At 36.4% G+C, this 18,113-nt stretch overlaps 1 pseudogene; it reads right to left on the bottom strand.

The window, feature by feature from the left end:
• The window catches only part of LOC109562851 (E3 ubiquitin-protein ligase RNF135-like), a 44,565-nt pseudogene extending 27,275 nt beyond the window's left edge, over positions 1-17,290 (bottom strand).
• Between the last annotated feature and the right edge of the window lie 823 nt (positions 17,291-18,113).

Genomic DNA, 18,113 nt, shown 5'->3' with positions numbered 1-18,113 from the left:
ATGGACTGCAGCCCACCAGGCTCCTCCATCCATGGGATTTTCCACTAGACCCTAAATAAAACTTCATTTGATTCTACAAGTTTGTTACTATTTATTACTCTTCTATATTCTCCAATCCCTTACTACTCAGCATCGTTTCTGCGGCCCATTTTTAGACTAATTTATCTTGCATGGACTCTAGCTCTATATGATCCTGTCTCCTGATATCCACTTAATGAAACCCCAAACCTTGTTAATCAACTATCTGTATCTCTTATATTTGCATTTTGGCAGTTGACTTAGGTGGGGAAAAAGTCAAAATTATATTGATGCTGTGTTCTTTAAAAATAGACCAATTACTTGGTACTTAATGCAGCCTAGATTCTATCTATGTTTTTTGTTGTTGTTGTCTAAATATACTTCTGCCTTGAGAGAAAATTCTTTAATACCATTTTTTCATGCCTTTAACAATGCTCCATTCTCCTCATTATGATCCTGTTACCTGGTATGCTAAGCAAGTAAATGTCTACAAAATGATTTTGTAATATATTCCAGGGATGCAAGGATAGTTCAATACCAGCAAATCAAAAAATGTGGTACACCGCATTAACAAATAAAAAAAAATCATAGGATAATTTGAATACATATAGAAAAAGCATTTTATAAAATAAAATATCCTTTCATAATAAAAACTCTCACCAAACTGAGTTTACATAGAATGTATCTCAATATAATAGAGGCCATATATGATAAGCCCACAGTTAACATAATATTAAATAGTGAAAAGCTGAAGCTTTTCCTTTTAAGGTTAGGACCAAAGACAAGGATGCCTACTCTCATCACTTTTATTCAATATAGTACTGAAAGTCTTATCCAGAACAATTAGTATAGGCAAAGGAAAAAAAAGGCATTCAAATCAGAAAGGAAGAAGACAAATTTTCTCTATCTGCAGATGACATGATCTTATATATAAAAATCCTAAAGATACCACCAAAAATCTTAGAACTAATAAACAATTTCAATAACATTGTAGGACACAAAATCAACATACAAAACAACAAACTATCAACAAGAAAAATTAAGAAAACCATTCTCATTTACAATAGCATCAAAGATAATAAAATAGTTAGGAAACAATTTAACCAAGGAAGTGAAAGATATGCATACTGAAAACTATCAAATACTGATGCAGAAGAATTGATGCTTCTGAACCGTGGTGTTGCAGAAGACTCTTGAGAGTCCCTTGGACTGCAAGGAGATCCAACGAGTCCATCCTAAAGGAGATCAGTCCTGGGTGTTCATGGAGGGACTGTTGAAGCTGAAACTCCAATACTTTGGCCACCTGATGCGGAGAGCTGACTCATTTGAAAAGACCCTGATGCTGGGAAAGATTGAAGGCAGGAGGGGAAGGGAATGACAGAGGATGAGATGGTTGGATGGCATCACTGACTCAATGGATGTGGGTTTGGTGGACTCCGGGAGTTGGTGATGGACAGGGAGGCCTGGTGTGCTGTGGTTCATGGGGTCGCAAAGAGTCAGACACGACTGAGCGACTGTACTGAACTGAACTGAAATTGAAGAAACAAAGGGAAAGATATTGTGTTCATGGATTAGGAGAATTACTATTTTTAAAATGTCCATCCTAAATGAAGCAATCTATAGATTCAATTCAATTTCTACAAAAATTCCAAGGACATTTTTCATAGGAATATGAAGAAATCCTAAAATTTCATGTCACCACAAAATTTCCAAATAGCCAAAACAATCTTGAGAAAGAGGAACAAATTTGAAGGCATCAAACTTTCTGATTTCAAACTCTACTAAAGGCTATAGTAAACGAAATAGTAAGTAAAGGCAGGAAAAATGTACACAAACAATAACAACAACAACAGCAGCAAAAAAAAGAAGTATAGATAAATGTAACATAATAAAGAGCCCAGAAATAAATTCATGCATATATGATCAATAATTTCTGAAAAAGGAGCTAAGAACATAAAATCAAGATAGAACAGTCTCTTCAATAGACAATGTTAGGAAAACTGGATACATACATGTAAAAAAATATAATCTACCCTAAAGCAACTCAAATTGCAATAAAGACTTCAATGAGCATGGAGCCTATTATACAGAGTGAAGTAAGCCAGAAAGAAAAACACCAGTACAATATACTAATGCATATATATGGAATTCAGAAAGATGGTAACTATAACCCTGCATGCAAGACAGCAAAAGAGACACAGATGTATAGAACAGTCTTTTGGACTCTGTGGGAGAGGGAGAGGGTGGGATGATTTTGGAGAATGGCATTGAAACATGTATAATATCATATATGAAATGAATCGCCAATCCAGGTTTGATCCATGATACAGGATGCTTGCGGCTGGTGCACTGGGATGACCCAGAGGGATGGCATGGGGAGGGAGGTGGGAGGGGGGTTCAGGATGGGGAACACGTGTACACCCGTGGTGGATTCATGTTAATGCATGACAAAACCAATACAATATTGTAAATTAATTAGCCTCTAATTAAAATAAATAAATGTATATTAAAAAAAGACTTGAATGAAAGCTCTGAAACTGAAAAATTCCTAGTAGAAAATATAGTAAATAATCTCCTTGACTTTGGTTTAGCAATGAATTTTTGAATTTGGCACTAAAAAGGAAGGCAACAGACGAGAAAATAAACAAGTGGGACTTCAACAAACTAAATAGCAAAGAAAATGATCAGTGGAATTAAATGCAACCTACAGAATGAGAGGTAATATTTGCAACCATATAGCTGATAAGGGGCTAACATTTTAAATATACAAGGATCTCATACAACTCAATAGCAAAAAACTAATCAATGAAATAAATGGCAAAGGATCCAAAAACTGCATTTTTCCTATGAAGACATACAAATGACCAAAAGGTAATGAGAAATGCTTAATTTTACTAATTATTAAGGAAACAAAAATCAAAACCAGAACAATATATTATTTCATATCTGTTACAATGTCTATCTATTATCAAAACAAAAAAAAGATAACAAATGTTGGCAAGCAAGAGAAAAGGAGCCCTTGTACACTGTTGGTAGGAATGTAAATTGATACAGCATTATGAAAAACAGTATGAGGCTTCCTCAATAAATTAAAATAGAACTAACATATGATTAATTAAGTCCACTTCTGGATACATATCCAAAGGAAATAAAATCATTATCTTGAAGAGAAATCTGTACCCCCACGTTTATAGCAGCATTATTCACAATAGCGCAGGTATGGGAAAAAAGTAGGTGTCCATCAATGAATAAGGGCTTCCCAGGTGGCTCAGTGGTAAAGAATCCATCTGCCATGCAGGAGACCATGGTTCCATCTCAGGGTCAGGAAGATCCTCTAGAGAGAGGATGGCAACCCTCTCCAGCATTCTTACCTGGAGAATCCCCATGGATAGAGGAGCCTGGCAGGCTACAGTTCATGAGGTCACAAAGTGTCAGACAGGACTGAAGTGACTGAGCATGCATGCATGTATCTATCAATGAATAAATGGATTAAAGAAACACTGTACCACTCCCACACAAACACACACAATGGAATATACTCAACTCCAAAACAAGAAGGAATTCTATAAATTGCAAGAACATGAATAAAACTGGAAGGCATTACGTTGTGTAAAAAGGCCATATAGAGAAAGACAAATATGTCATGGTATCAGTTACATGTGGAATATTAAAACACACACACACACACACACAAACACACACACAGGGTATTTCAGTAGTAAAGAAACCGCCAGCCATTGCAGTAGACATGGGTTTGATCCCTGGGTCTGGAAGACCCCCTGGAAGAGGAAATGGCAACTCATTCCAGTATTCTTGCTTGGGAAATCCCACGGACAGAGTAGCCTGGCAGACAAGTCGCAAAAGAGTCAGACATGACTTTGTGACTTAACAAGAAAAGCAATTGCCAGGGAATGAGGGATAAGGGAAATAGAAAGAGGTTGGTGAAAGGTACAAACTTTCAGTTATAAGATGAATAAGTCACTATACATGGTGACTATAACTGATAATGTGTGTGTGTGCATGTGAAAGTCACTCAGTGGTGTCTAAGTCTTTGCGACCCCATGGACTATACAGTCCACGGAATTCTCCAGGCCAGAATAGTCGAGCGACTAGCCTTTCCCTTCTCCAGGGGATCTACCCAATCCAGGGATCGAACCCAAGTCTCCAGCATTGCAGGCAGATTCTTTACCAGCTGAGCTGCAATGGAAGCCCATAATTAATAATACCCATATAATTGAAATTTCCTGAAAGTAGAACTTAAATGTTTTTACTAAAATAAATAAGTAAATAATGGTTAACTTAATGGAGTGAATTCTTTCATGATGTGTAGGTATATGAAATAATCAAATTGTACACTTTAAAGATCTTACAATTTTATTTGTCAGTTGTACCTCTAAAAAAGCTAGAGAGAAATAAAAGCTACTAGAAGGAAACTTTTTTATGCTACCACATCAGACACCACACCCTATTAACCTGTCTACATCTAATATTCATGTACTTTCTCCTCCTGCTTGCAACTATATATATATATTTGCATGTCTATGGTCAAAACGTGTTTATGGACTTAATCACAACCTCCTTGCCAATTCAAGAAGGAATTCCTCTGGAATTACCTTTCTCTACTCCCTTGCCATTAATATTTACCTTCCTAATAGGTCAACCGGTCAACATGCAAATATGCTATAACACCATCTATCTTTTAAAAATGGCACACATTCTTGTTTCATTGGTGTCCTTTTTCTGTGCTCATTGTTTGGTGTAGTGAAAGTATGAAATCAGAAAGACCTGGTTTCATTTTTGTTTTTTTTTTTTTGTTTTTTTTTTAGAGTATAATCATTTATTTCATACATTCACAGAATATTTACAAAGGATGGCATGCACTTGGCCACCAAAGTCACTGGTTATTAAATATCCAAGTTTGTACCAAATACCTGAGAGATATCACTGGTTGTCACACTCAGAGATTCTGATGTAATTAGACTTGGATGGGACATAGGCATGGGTATTTTTAAAGTTTCCCAGGCTTGTCTGTTACCAAAGGACAAATTTTTTATGATCATAAGAGATACTGAAAATGAGAGCTCTTCAGTTTGTTTAAAGTCCTAACCAGGATTGGCCGTATTTTCCAGATCTATTTTTCATACTTCTTCAAGTCTTAAGAATACCCAGGGTAAAAAGGGAGGCAGAATAGAGTTCACAGTCTCTGACATAATCTATTTTATGTCAAGAATGTCTTTGTACTAACAGTGGGTGAGGCTTGAAAGTCAAGAAGTTAATTTTTCTTGACCAATCTTAAATACGAGCCCTATCTTGAAACTGCCCAGATGGTTACCATCTTAATTTTGTTTTCTACAATACCTTCAATATTATCATTCTAAAAAAACACATGCTGTACTGTGATTGCCCTTCTCACAAATGAGGAATGGTTGTCCATTTAATAAAGCCACAGATTTCTTCATCTAATATTCAAGACCCTTACTGAGAACCAAACAATTCATTTATTTATTTATTTTAAGGTATCCCCTTTTTTTTAATTTAATTTTATTTTTTAACTTTACAATATTGTATTGGTTTTGCCATATATCGAAATGAATCCGCCACAGGTATACATGTGTTCCCCATAGTGAACCCTCCTTCCTCCTCACTCCAGATACCATCCCTTAGGGTCATCCCAGTGCACCAGCCCCAAGAATCCAGTATTGTATATCGAACCTGGACTGGCGACTCATTTCATATATGATATTATACATGTTTCAATGCCATTCTCCAAAATCATCCCACCCTCTCCCTCTCCCACAGAGTCCAAAAGCCTGTTCTATACATCTGTGTCTCTTTTGCTGTCTCGTATACAGAGTTATTGTTACCATCTTTCTAAATTCCATATATATGTGTTAGTATACTGTATTGGTGTTTTTCCTTCTGGCTTACTTCACTCTGTATAATAGGCTCCAGTTTCATCCACCTCATTAGAACTGATTCAAATGTATTCTTTTTAATGGCTGAGTAATACTCCATTGTGTATATGTACCACAGCTTTCTTATCCATTCATCTGCTAATGGGCATCTAGGTTGCTTCCATGTCCTGGCTATTATAAACAGTGCTGTGATGAACATTGGGGTACACGTGTCTCTTTCCCTTCTGGTTTCCTCAGTGTGTATGCCCAGCAGTGGGATTGCTGGATCATAAGGCAGTCTCCACACTGTTCTCCATAGTGGCTGTACTAGTTTGCATTCCCACCAACAGTGTAAGAGGGTTCCCTTTTCTCCACACCCTCTCCAGCATTTATTGCTTGTAGACTTCTGGATCACAGCCATTCTGACTGGCGTGAAATAGTACCTCATTGTGGTTTTGATTTGCATTTCTCTGATAATGAGTGATGTTGAGCATCTTTTCATGTGTTTGTTAGCCATCTGTATGTCTTCTTTGGAGAAATGTCTATTTAGTTCTTTGGCCCATTTTTTGGCTGGGTCATTTATTTTTCTGGAGTTGAGCTGTAGGAGTTGCTTGTATATTTTTGAGATTAGTTGTTTGTCAGTTGCTTCATTTGCTATTATTTTCTCCCATTCTGAAGGCTGTCTTTTCACCTTGCTTATAGTTTCCTTTGTTGTGCAGAAGCTTGTAAGTTTAATTAGGTCTCACTTGTTTATTTTTGCTTTTATTTCCAATATTCTGGGAGGTGGGTCATAGAGGATCCTGCTGTGATGTATGTCGGAGAGTGTTTTACCTATGTTCTCCTCTAGGAGTTTTATAGTTTCTGGTCTTACGTTTAGATCTTTAATCCATTTTGAGCTTATTTTTGTGTATGGTGTTAGAAAGTGTTCTAGTTTCATTCTTTTACAAGTGGTTGACCAGTTTTCCCAGCACCACTTGTTAAAGAGATTGTCTTTAATCCATTGTATATTCTTGCCTCCTTTGTCAAAGATAAGGTGTCCATATGTGCGTGGATTTATCTCTGGGCTTTCTATTTTGTTCCATTGATCTATATTTCTGTCTTTGTGCAGACCCATCACAAGCACAGAAATTGAAACTGTAATCAGAAATCTTCCAGCAAACAAAAGCCCAGGTCCAAACAGCTTCACAGCTGAATTCTACCAAAAATTTAGAGAAGAGCTAACACCTATCGTACTCAAACTCTTCCAGAAAATTGCAGAGGAAGGTAAACTTCCAAACTCATTCTATGAGGCCACCAACACCCTAATACCAAAACCTGACAAAGATGCCATAAAAAAAGAAAACTACAGGCCAATATCACTGAGGAACATAGATGCAAAAATCCTTAACAAAATTTTAGCAATCAGAATCCAACAACACATTAAAAAGATCATACACCATGACCAAGTGGGCTTTATCCCAGGGATGCAAGGATTCTTCAATATCCGCAAATCAATCAATGTAATATACCACATTAACAAATTGAAAAATAAAAACCATATGATTATCTCAATAGATGCAGAGAAAGCCTTTGACAAAATTCAACATCCATTTATGATAAAAACTCTCCAGAAAGCAGGAATAGAAGGAACATACCTCAACATAATAAAAACTATATATGACAAACCCACAACAAACATTATCCTCAATGGTGAAAAATTGAAAGCATTTCCTCTAAAGTCAGGAACAAGACAAGGGTGCCCACTTTCACCATTACTATTCAACATAGTTTTGGAAGTTTTGGTCACAGCAATCAGAGCAGAAAAAGAAATAAAAGGAATCCAAATTGGAAAAGAAGAAGTAAAACTCTCACTGTTTGCAGATGACATGATCCTCTACATAGAAAACCGGAAAGACTCCACCAGAAAACTACTAGAACTAATCAATGATTATAGTAAAGTTGCAGGATATAAAATCAACCCACAGAAATTCCTTGCATTCCTATACACTAATAATGAGAAAACCAAAAGAGAAATTAAGGAAACAATTCCATTCACCATTGCAATGGAAAGAATAAAATACTTAGGAATATATCTACCTAAAGAAACTAAAGACCTATATATAGAAAACTATAAAACACTGGTGAAAGAAACCAAAGAGGACACTAATAGATGGAGATATACACCATGTTCATGGATTGGAAGAATCAATATAGTGAAAATGAGTATACTACCCAAAGCAATTTATAGATTAAATGCAATCCCTATCAAGCTACCAACGGTATTCTTCACAGAGCTAGAACAAATAATTTCACAATTTGTATAGAAATACAAAAAACCTCAAATAGCCAAAGCAATCTTGAGAAAGAAAAATGGAACTGGTTTCATTTTTGGTCTGCCATCTATTAGATATATGATCTTAAACAAAGCACTCAAAATTGAACCTCTGTTTATCAATCTATTAAATAGAAATTAATATTGTCTCTAGTGATGTAACAATCACTTCATAACAAATAGATGGGAAAACAATGGAATCAGTGACAGGCTTTATATTCTTGGGCTCCAAAATCACTGCAATGGTGACTGCAGCCATGAAATTAAAAGACACTTGCTTCTTTGAAGAAAAGCTATGACCAACCTAGACAGTATATTAAAAAGAAGAGGCATTGCTTTACTGAAAAAGGTCCGTGTAGTCAAGCTATGGTTTTTCCAGTAGTCAGGTATGAATGTGAAAGTTTCTTTATATATATATATATATATACGTATACATGTATATATATCCTCTGCCCACATATATATATATGTGTATATATATATACACATATATGTATATATATGTACATGTATATATATACACATATATATACATCCTCTGCCCATGGAATTTACCAGGCAAGAATACTGGAATGGTTTATATATATATATATATATATATATATATATATATATATACACATATATATATATATTTATGAAAGCTGAGCACCGAAGATTTGATGCTTTTGAACTGTGGTGCTAAAGAAGACTCTTGAAAGTCCCTTGGACTTCAAGGAGATCCAACCTGTCAACCTGAAAGGAAATCAGTCCTGAATATTCATTGGAAGGACTGATGTTGAAGCTGAAACTCCAATAATTTAGCTACCTGATCCAAAAAACTGACTCATTGGAAAAGACCCTGAAGCTGGGAAAGATTGAAGGCAGAAGGAGAAAGGGACAGAGGATGAGATGGTTGGATGGCATCACTGACTTGACGGACCTGAGTTTGGGCAAGTTCCAGGAGTTGGTGAAGGACAGGGAAGCCTGGCATGCTGTAGTCCATGGGGTAGCAAAGAGTCAGACAGGACTGATTGACTGAACTGAGTGATGTAACAGTAATTTGAAGCATTGTTTCAAAGCATTCAAAATTCTTTAAATGTGGTGACATTTACTCTTCACCATAAATCTATGAGTGGGTTCTATTATTTACCCCAGTTTATGAACAAGCATATGAAAGAAACAAGAGATAAAGTAGATTAAGTTACGTAAACATTACAGTGCTGCTGCTGCTGCTGCTAAGTCGCGGCAGTCGTGTCCAACTCTGTGTGACCCCATAGACGGCAGCCCACCAGGCTCCCCGGTCCCTGGGATTCTCCAGGCAAGAACACTGGAGTGGGTTGCCATTTCCCTCTCCAATGCATGAAAGTGAAAAGTGAAAGTGAAGTCTCTCAGTCGTGTCTGACTCTTAGCGACCCCATGGACTGCAGCCTACCAGGCTCCTCCGTCCATGGGATTTTCCAGGCAAGAGTACTGGAGTGGGTGCCATTGCCTTCTCCAGTATTGGACCATAGGGACATCCATTTGTTTACATATTTTCTATGGTTGCTTTTATACTAAGATAACAGAACTGCCATCATTGATATAAGAGCCACAATATTAGGTTTTTCTGTTTTATTAATATACAAGTCATAGTTTTTGACAATCACATCCTTTTAAATTTTAATATTGTTCACAACCATTTCAGTCAACTTAGACTATGGAAAGATGATACATCTTAGCTACCATTATGAATAACATCTTCTAAAATATGTATTCTGTTATTTAAAAGCTTACTTGCTTTATATAGATTTATATTACACATGAATTTTCAAGGTTCATTCATGTCCCAGCATAAGTTTCTATAAGGAACACTGCTTATATTCTCCTAATTTTGGGTAAAATAAAGAGTTTCTTGGTACTCCATTTTAAAACTCAAATTATATAAAATGATAAACATTGCAAGAGGCAGCAAAACTTATTCAATGATATTCTAGTTTTTCTTCTGTGGTTTAAAGACTATTGGGCTTTGCAGGTGATGCTAGCAGTAAAGAACCTGCCTGCCAATTAAATCTTTAAAAAAAATGTTTATATTTGCAGTAAATTAGGCAAATAAATACATTAATTACTAGATAATTATTTATAGGATTTTCCTTCCTAATTCATGCACACTTGAAATTGATTAAATTTTCTAACAAATACAAAGGGAATTTTCTGTGATATTGTGGTCCAATAATAAATTCCTCTATTTCCTTATTTCTTTAAACTTTCTTTTTCTGTGGCTTCATTTGTTTATTCTTATCCCTGAACATATCCTTTATTCATATCCTTGGACTTTGGTTTGCATATATAAAAGGTGGTATCTATAAAGTTTATATTTTTAATATATTATATATTGAGCAATATTGTATGGCAAGAACTATAAATTAAACTTATCTCTAATCCTTAGCAAAATCTTTTAAGGTAGGCATTATTATCACCAATTCATTAATGTCTAAATGGCTCCTTGCTTAAAATCATATAACTAAAAAAAGTTTTGAAATTAGGATTCTTTCCTAGGCATGTTTAACTCTTAAGTTATGACCTTCTATGAAGTTATTCTGCTTCTTTATTGCCTATCAGACTAAAGACTACCTAAAATAATGTGTTTCTTTATGTGTGGGTTTGATCTTATGATCATGGATAATTCCAATATTTCTTAATATCTACCCTAAATAAAATTTTCTACTAGGTTTATTTTCCCTGAAATACCATTTTGCTACTTGATTTTCTATTTCACTTTTAGCTTTTTACTGAAGTATAAATTACATGCAGATGTATATAAATCATAAGCTCAGTAACTCATGGTATGAACACACTTATGTAACCAGCCCCCAGATCAAGAAACAGAGTTTCACCAGCATACATACATGTTCTCTTTGTACCTAGCTTCTTTAAGTCAATGCTGTTTGTAAAATTCATCCATGCTTTATGTGGAGCAATAGTTTTGTATTTCATGTTGGAATAAAACCAAATATTTACTTATTCTTATTTTAATAGACATTTGGGACTATCATGGAACAACAGACTGGTTCCAAATAGGAAAAGGAGTATGTCAAGGCTGTATATTTCACCCTGCTTCTTTAACTTATATGCAGAGTACATTATGAGAAATGCTGGGCTGGAAGAAGCACAAGCTGGAATCAAGATTGCCGGGAGAAATATTAAGAACCTCAGATATGCAGATGACACCACCCTTATGGCAGAAAGTGAAGAGGAACTCAAAAGCCTCTTGATGAAAGTGAAAGTGGAGAGTGAAAAAGTTGGCTTAAAGCTCAACATTCAGAAAACCAAGATCATGGCATCCGGTCCCATCACTTCATGGGAAATAGATGGGGAAACAGTGGAAACAGTGTCAGACTTTATTTTTCTGGGCTCCAAAATCACTGCAGATGGTGACTGCAGCCATGAAATTAAAAGACGCTTACTCCTTGCAAGGAAAGTTATGACCAACCTAGATAACATATTCAAAAGCAGAGACATTACTTTGCCAACAAAGGTTTGTCTAGTCAAGGCTATGGTTTTTCCTGTGGTCATGTATGGATGTGAGAGTTGGACTGTGAAGAAGGCTGAGCGCCGAAGAATTGATGCTTTTGAACTGTGGTGCTGAAGAAGACTTTTGAGAGTTCCTTGGACTGCAAGGAGATCTAACTAGTCCATTCTGAAGGAGATCAGCCCTGGGATTTCTTTGGAGGGAATGATGCTGAAGCTGAAACTCCAGTACTTTGGCCACCTCATGTGAAGAGTTGACTCACTGGAAAAGACTCTAATGCTGGGAGGGATTGGGGGCAGGAGGAGAAGGGGATGACAGAGGATGAGAGGGCTGGATGGCATCACTGACTCGATGGACGTGAGTCTGAGTGAACTCCGGGAGTTGGTGATGGATAGGGAGGCCTGGCGTGCTGCGATTCATGGGGTCTCAAAGAGTCGGACACGACTGAGTGACTGAAATGAACTGAACTGAACTGGGACTATCATGAAGAATAATACTATTGACAGTCTCAAACATCATTTTTTACATATATGAATGAATTTCTTTTAGTTAAATGAGTGGAACTGCTAAGTCATTTAGTATACTCCAGTAGAGAGAGACAGTCATTTTTCTAAAGTGTTGCCCAATTCATATTTCTACTAGCCTTATATGTGTTCCAGTTATTCACCAATAGGTGAAACTGTTTGTAATTCTGTGGTTTTCAATTTCATTTCCCTGATAGCTAGCAAACATATTTTAATGTTTATTGACCATTTGGGTACCCTTTTTATGAAGTGCTGATTCAAGTATTCTGTGCTTTTAATTTTAATTGTGTCATATTTTTTCCTTGTTGACTCGAATGAATTCTTCAACTGTTCAAGTACAAAGTACTTTGTACATCTTACCATGTCCTTATATAAATCTTTTCCTACTCTTTATTTTTGCATATTAAATGTGTCTTTTGATGAAACATTTTTAATTTTAATGTATCTAATTATATTTGAAGGAAATTAAGAAATCTTTCTTTCCTTTTTCTTTGATTTTTATACTTTGCTCTCTATTCTAGATGACAGTATCTTGTTTTTAAAATATCTAGAATACAAAGCACCTTACATTTTAATTTTGTCAATATACACTGTTTTGGAAGGGCCCTTGCAAAATATATAACACTGAAATTTTATCAATAAAGTGCTTTATCTAAAAACAATTTTAACAACAAAAATATTCCATGCCATAGAAGTATTATCATTAATGCTTAATATTTTAAGATCCTTAATTTATTAAACTGTCACATCTCCAAAATGGATACATATAACTGAAAATATGAATGAAAGATAGCAGAGTATTTGTATACTTTAAGGAAATGATGTTTTGTACAGCACCACTTAAATTTCTCATCAGCAAAGCTGGTTTTATTTTCTTGATTTAACAGTTAATTTCACTGGAGCTAATTATTAAGCCTCATAATAAGTGAGGCAAGAGAAACTGCAGTATATTCCCTCAGAAAATGCAAATAAGCGATAAACATTTTTTTCTAATTTACTCCTCTTTAAAATTTTCATATGATAGTTAACAACTGTCTGATCTCTGTCCATTATGCTTATTTACATAACTAAATTTTAAGTAGAAATGAAATCTCTCCTGATGTACTGATTAACTATACAGAATGCTTAAAAAGAAAGGCTGATTATCATAAACTTTATGGAAACTGCTCGACTTGGGTTTAACGACAATGAAAAGTAGTATCTCTGTTTCTAGACTGTTCAGTCATTTTCAAAATGAAAATGATTTTGTACTTATTTATGGAAAATTTGAAATTGTTCTTAAAAAATCACATTCAGAGACAGTGGGGCCTACTCCTGAGTTAAAGCTGGTATCTCTTGCACCATTTAAGCTTGAGCCACTATATAATAGATTAAAAACTATTTGCTAAGATATATGAAGCTGGATATAATTAATCTCATTTTTTAAATGGCTGCACATTTTTGCATTTCTCTTTTTGGCTCACAGACTGTGCCATTTTTCTCTCTAAGAATGTGTTGTTCCAATATGGTTTCAGTCTGAATATGGTTGTCAGTATCATTCCCCCTCCCCCCCAAGATGATGTGGTCAATATGCAATTTAAGTGTCATCAAAAGAATAATATAGGTGCTTTTAGCATATGCTTAAAATTAATTTTCCAGCTTGAATTTGCTATTTAACAATAAGCGTATTTTGGAGTTAAATAAATTTGCTGTAGAATTCACAAGGAGAGCCAAGTGTGAAAAGAAAAGACTTCTAACATTTGTTGAATTATTCCTTTTCAGAAGACTCATGATAGGTAAAAAACTTGAGGACCATTTTTATGGTAATGTCATTGCTATTGTTTGGCATTTGCTGTCCCTATTGCTTTAACATTAGTGTCTCTCTCAGTTCCAAGGATCAGAATTGGGAAGGAAATAGGCTTGCATATTTGTAGACATGACTGACTCAGGAGACAGTAAAATTTTCATTCACATTTGATTCTAATGAGAAGGGACATGTCTTGCTAGCAATGAGGATGAGAAATAAATGAGTGGAAAAAATGAGCAAAAAAATTTATGGTGGAAAAGTCTGCCCAGTAGCTGGCATGAGAGAACCAAAGGAGAAAAAGTCAAGAGACCATAGAACAAAGTAAGTAAGAAGGTCATAGAAGCAAAGGATGGTGTCCTTTCTAGGCCAAGTTTGGAGATGTAATAGAAGTGTCAAGAAAAGTGCTGTGAATTGCTGCTGTCTTGGGCTTAAATGCCCATCTTGCTATTTTCTACATCTAGGATTTAGATACCCTGATTACAGCAACACTGTAGCTGCCTCAGGAGTTTGCTGCAAGGTTTAAGCATAACTCATGACTAATGGAGAAGGCAATGGCAACCCACTCCAGCACTCTTGCCTGGAAAATCCCATGGATGGAGGAGCCTGGTAGGCTGTAGTCCATGGGGTCGCTAGGAGTTGGATACAACTGAGCGACTTCACTTTCACTTTTCACTTTCATGCATTGGAGAAGGAAATGGCAACCCACTCCAGTATTCTTGCCTGGAGAATCCCAGGGGTGGAGCCTGGTGGGCTGCTGTCTATGGGGTCGCACAGAGTTGGACATGACTGAAGCAACTTAGCAGCAGCAGCAGCATGACTAATATCTAACACAGTACCTTGCACATGATGAGTAGGTAATAATATTTACTCTTGTTAATATAATACAATATTTATACTCACTTCTGGTCTTTATCCTATTTCAATGCTCGTGAGGAGATTTCCTCCTACATAACTTAAAGTTTTCAAGTGGTTCTGACAATCTTCAAGTCAAATGGTGGCAATATTAAAGTTTTCAAATTTTTCCTTTCTTCTTCCTTCCTTCCTCTTCTTTCTCCTCTATCCTTTTCCTTCTTGTTTTACTCCCCACTTCTCTTATTTGTCTTTAAACACTCATTGATTGCCTCTGGATATATGGAAGTAATATAGCTCATATCAAGGAGAAGTTATAACTATTTGCCAGAAAGAATATGTAAAGAAATATAACTCATTGCAATACACTATAAATATTATTGACTCTGAATAAATTTCAGCTAACTTAAGTGGGTAAACTTGAGAAGTGGAAAAAAAAAACAACATAAATTTATATTGTCTGAATGGGAAGATTATTAAGAGCAATCTCCATAGGTTACAATTCATGACATACAAAAGGTTACAGAACACACTGTTAGATCCCCAGGGCTGCTGTAATGAAATAACACACACTCGGAGACTAAAAACAACAGGTATTTATACTTTCATAGTTCTGGAAACTGAAAGTCTGAAATCAAGGTGTCAGCAGGCACCAAACTCCCTCCTGAAGGCCTTAGGTAAGGATCCTTTCCTCCTTCTTCTTAGCTTCTGAAAATCTTGGCCAACATTTGGCTGGTATCAGCATCATTTCCTTCTCTGCCTCCATCTTTACATGTTCTTTGTCTATGTCTGAATGCCTTTCCTCTTTTTTTATAAGGAGATCAGTCATTTGATTTAGGATCCACCTAATCCAGTGTAGCTTCATCTAAACTTAACTACATCTATAAAGACCCTATTTCCAAATAAGATTGCACTTTGTGGTTCTGGATAGAAAGGAGTTTTGGGGGAACATTACTCAAACCACTGCACACATGTTGACCCATGCTCCTCATGCATAAAGGACATAGTCTCCACTCACACTCACTGTGTCATACGTATGTAAATAACACAAGTAGGGCTAAAACAGTCTTCTATCATCCAAAAAGACCAGTTAAGAAATATATCAAAGACTTTTTATTTCACGTTTTTTCCTTTGACTACATATATATTTATTTTTCCTAAAGGTAGGAGAAGAGGTTAAGTGTGCTAGAAATAGTATTAATCTTTTAAAGTCAAGATTCCAAAATTATCTAAAATGTTTGATTTTATAACTTACTTTTAGATCCTGAAAGTCTTTGTTTTATCTATTTAGAGCTGATAACCTTAGGTTTTCCAGAAAAAAAAAAAAAAAAACCTGGAAAACCACAAACAAAAAATAAAGCATAACTAACTTAAGGGAGAGATCTTTGAGTAAAAGAAATACAACAACTTGGTCTTGGAATGGAGAATCATTAACCTAAATTTTTATTAAGCTGACTCATTTGAAAAGACCCTGATGCTAGGAAAGATTGAGGGCAGGAGGAGAAGGGGATGACAGAGGATGAGATGGTTGGATGGCATCACGGACTCAAGGGACATGGGTTTGTGTGAACTCCGGGAGTTGGTGATGGACAGGGAGGCCTGGTGTGCTGTGGTTCATGGGGTCGCAAAGAGTCAGACACGACTGAGCAACTGAACTGAACTGAACAACAAATTATCATTTCAAGATCTGGTTGAAAGAATATGAAATAAGAAAATTGATAGGAAATAAATTTTAGTCAAAGGGGAATGATGTCATCAAAGTAGCAAAATAGGTAATTCCTGGCTTCAGTCTCCCTCACAGGAAGACCAACAATTATTCACAGACAATATACCTTTGTGCAAATCCCAGACCCTGAGGTGAAGCAGAAGTCTCTTTTGGAGCACAGAGACAGAGAAGGACCACATTAGAAGGATAATAAGCATAGTTTCATTTTGAACGTCCTCTCCCAGACTGGCATAACTCACACAAAGCTTATGCATTTTCCAGTGGAAGAAAGAGAGCCCAAGATGTACATCTAGCTTTCCCATTATTGCAGGATTCTTCCTGGAAAAGCCCTGCTGGGTCCTGACCTTGGAGTTAGTTCACTGGGGGAATCTGATAGCTGGATAACTGCAGATCAGACTGAGACAGAAGAGGGGAGACAGGGCTTATAGAAACCAGCACTTGGATCTTGGCCAACTGCATTTCTACTAGCAGCATCAAAGCAGAGATCCTAGCCAGGATTTTTGTCAATTTCGAGTTGAGCTGGTAGCCCCATCTGGCCAAGGAGCTCAGTTGGCATGTCTGCCTGGCTTGGGATCCAGCCAATAGCCCATACTGGCAATGGAGCCTATTCTATGAGCCCACCTGGGCCGGAAGGCAAGTTTGAAGCCTTGCCCAGCTACGTAGCATATCTTCTGGTTCCATACTTGCCCCATTCGCCCATCTGCAAGAAGTATGGCCTGAGATGCCAGGCAGGCTCAGAGCCTAGCTTCTGGTTCATCTGAGCAGCAAAGCAAGTCAGCATTCCTATCAAACAGCAGCCCCTGGAGACCCAAAAATGTAAATAGAGAACTTCACTTAGCCATAAAACCCATTTTACAGCCCTGCTTAGGCACAGCAAAGTCAGCAGCCCTGCCTGACTGTTGAATATAGCCACTGACCTGCCTAGCCAGGGAGCTCAAACAGTAACACTGAACAACCTTAATGCCCAGACTATGACCGTTTTGCAGCAAAGTCCAGACTATGGCCCTGTCTGTTTGCTGAGCACAGATTGTGGCCTTGCCCAGGCAAGGAGATGAGATAGCAACCCTATTAAACCAAGAAGCATAGCATCCAGCATCACCCAAATGGGAAGAAAGCTACAGATCAATATTGATAATTAAAATAGATACAAAAATTCTCAATAAAATACTAGCAAACTGAATTAAAAAGCCCATTAAAGGATTATACAACATGATCAAGTGAAATTTATTCCCAGAATGTGAAGATATTTCAACATATGCAAATTAATAGATGTTATATCACATTAACAAAATGAAGTCTAAAAATCATATGACCATCAGAATAGATGTAAAAAATATTTAATAAGATTTGATATATTTGTATGATAAAACCCATCAAACAAACATTTGAAAAGGTTTGACTGTGTTCAGTTCAGTTCAGTCGCACAGTCATGTCTGACTCTGCGATCGCATGGAATGCAGGATGCCAGGCCTTCCTGTCCATCACCAACCCCTGGAGTTTACCCAAACTCATATC

This window comes from Bos indicus, chromosome 1 (assembly GCF_029378745.1).
Source record: "Bos indicus isolate NIAB-ARS_2022 breed Sahiwal x Tharparkar chromosome 1, NIAB-ARS_B.indTharparkar_mat_pri_1.0, whole genome shotgun sequence".
NCBI lineage: Eukaryota > Metazoa > Chordata > Mammalia > Artiodactyla > Bovidae > Bos > Bos indicus.
Note: the sequence above shows the minus strand (reverse complement) of the source record. Positions and strands in the feature narration are given on the sequence as shown.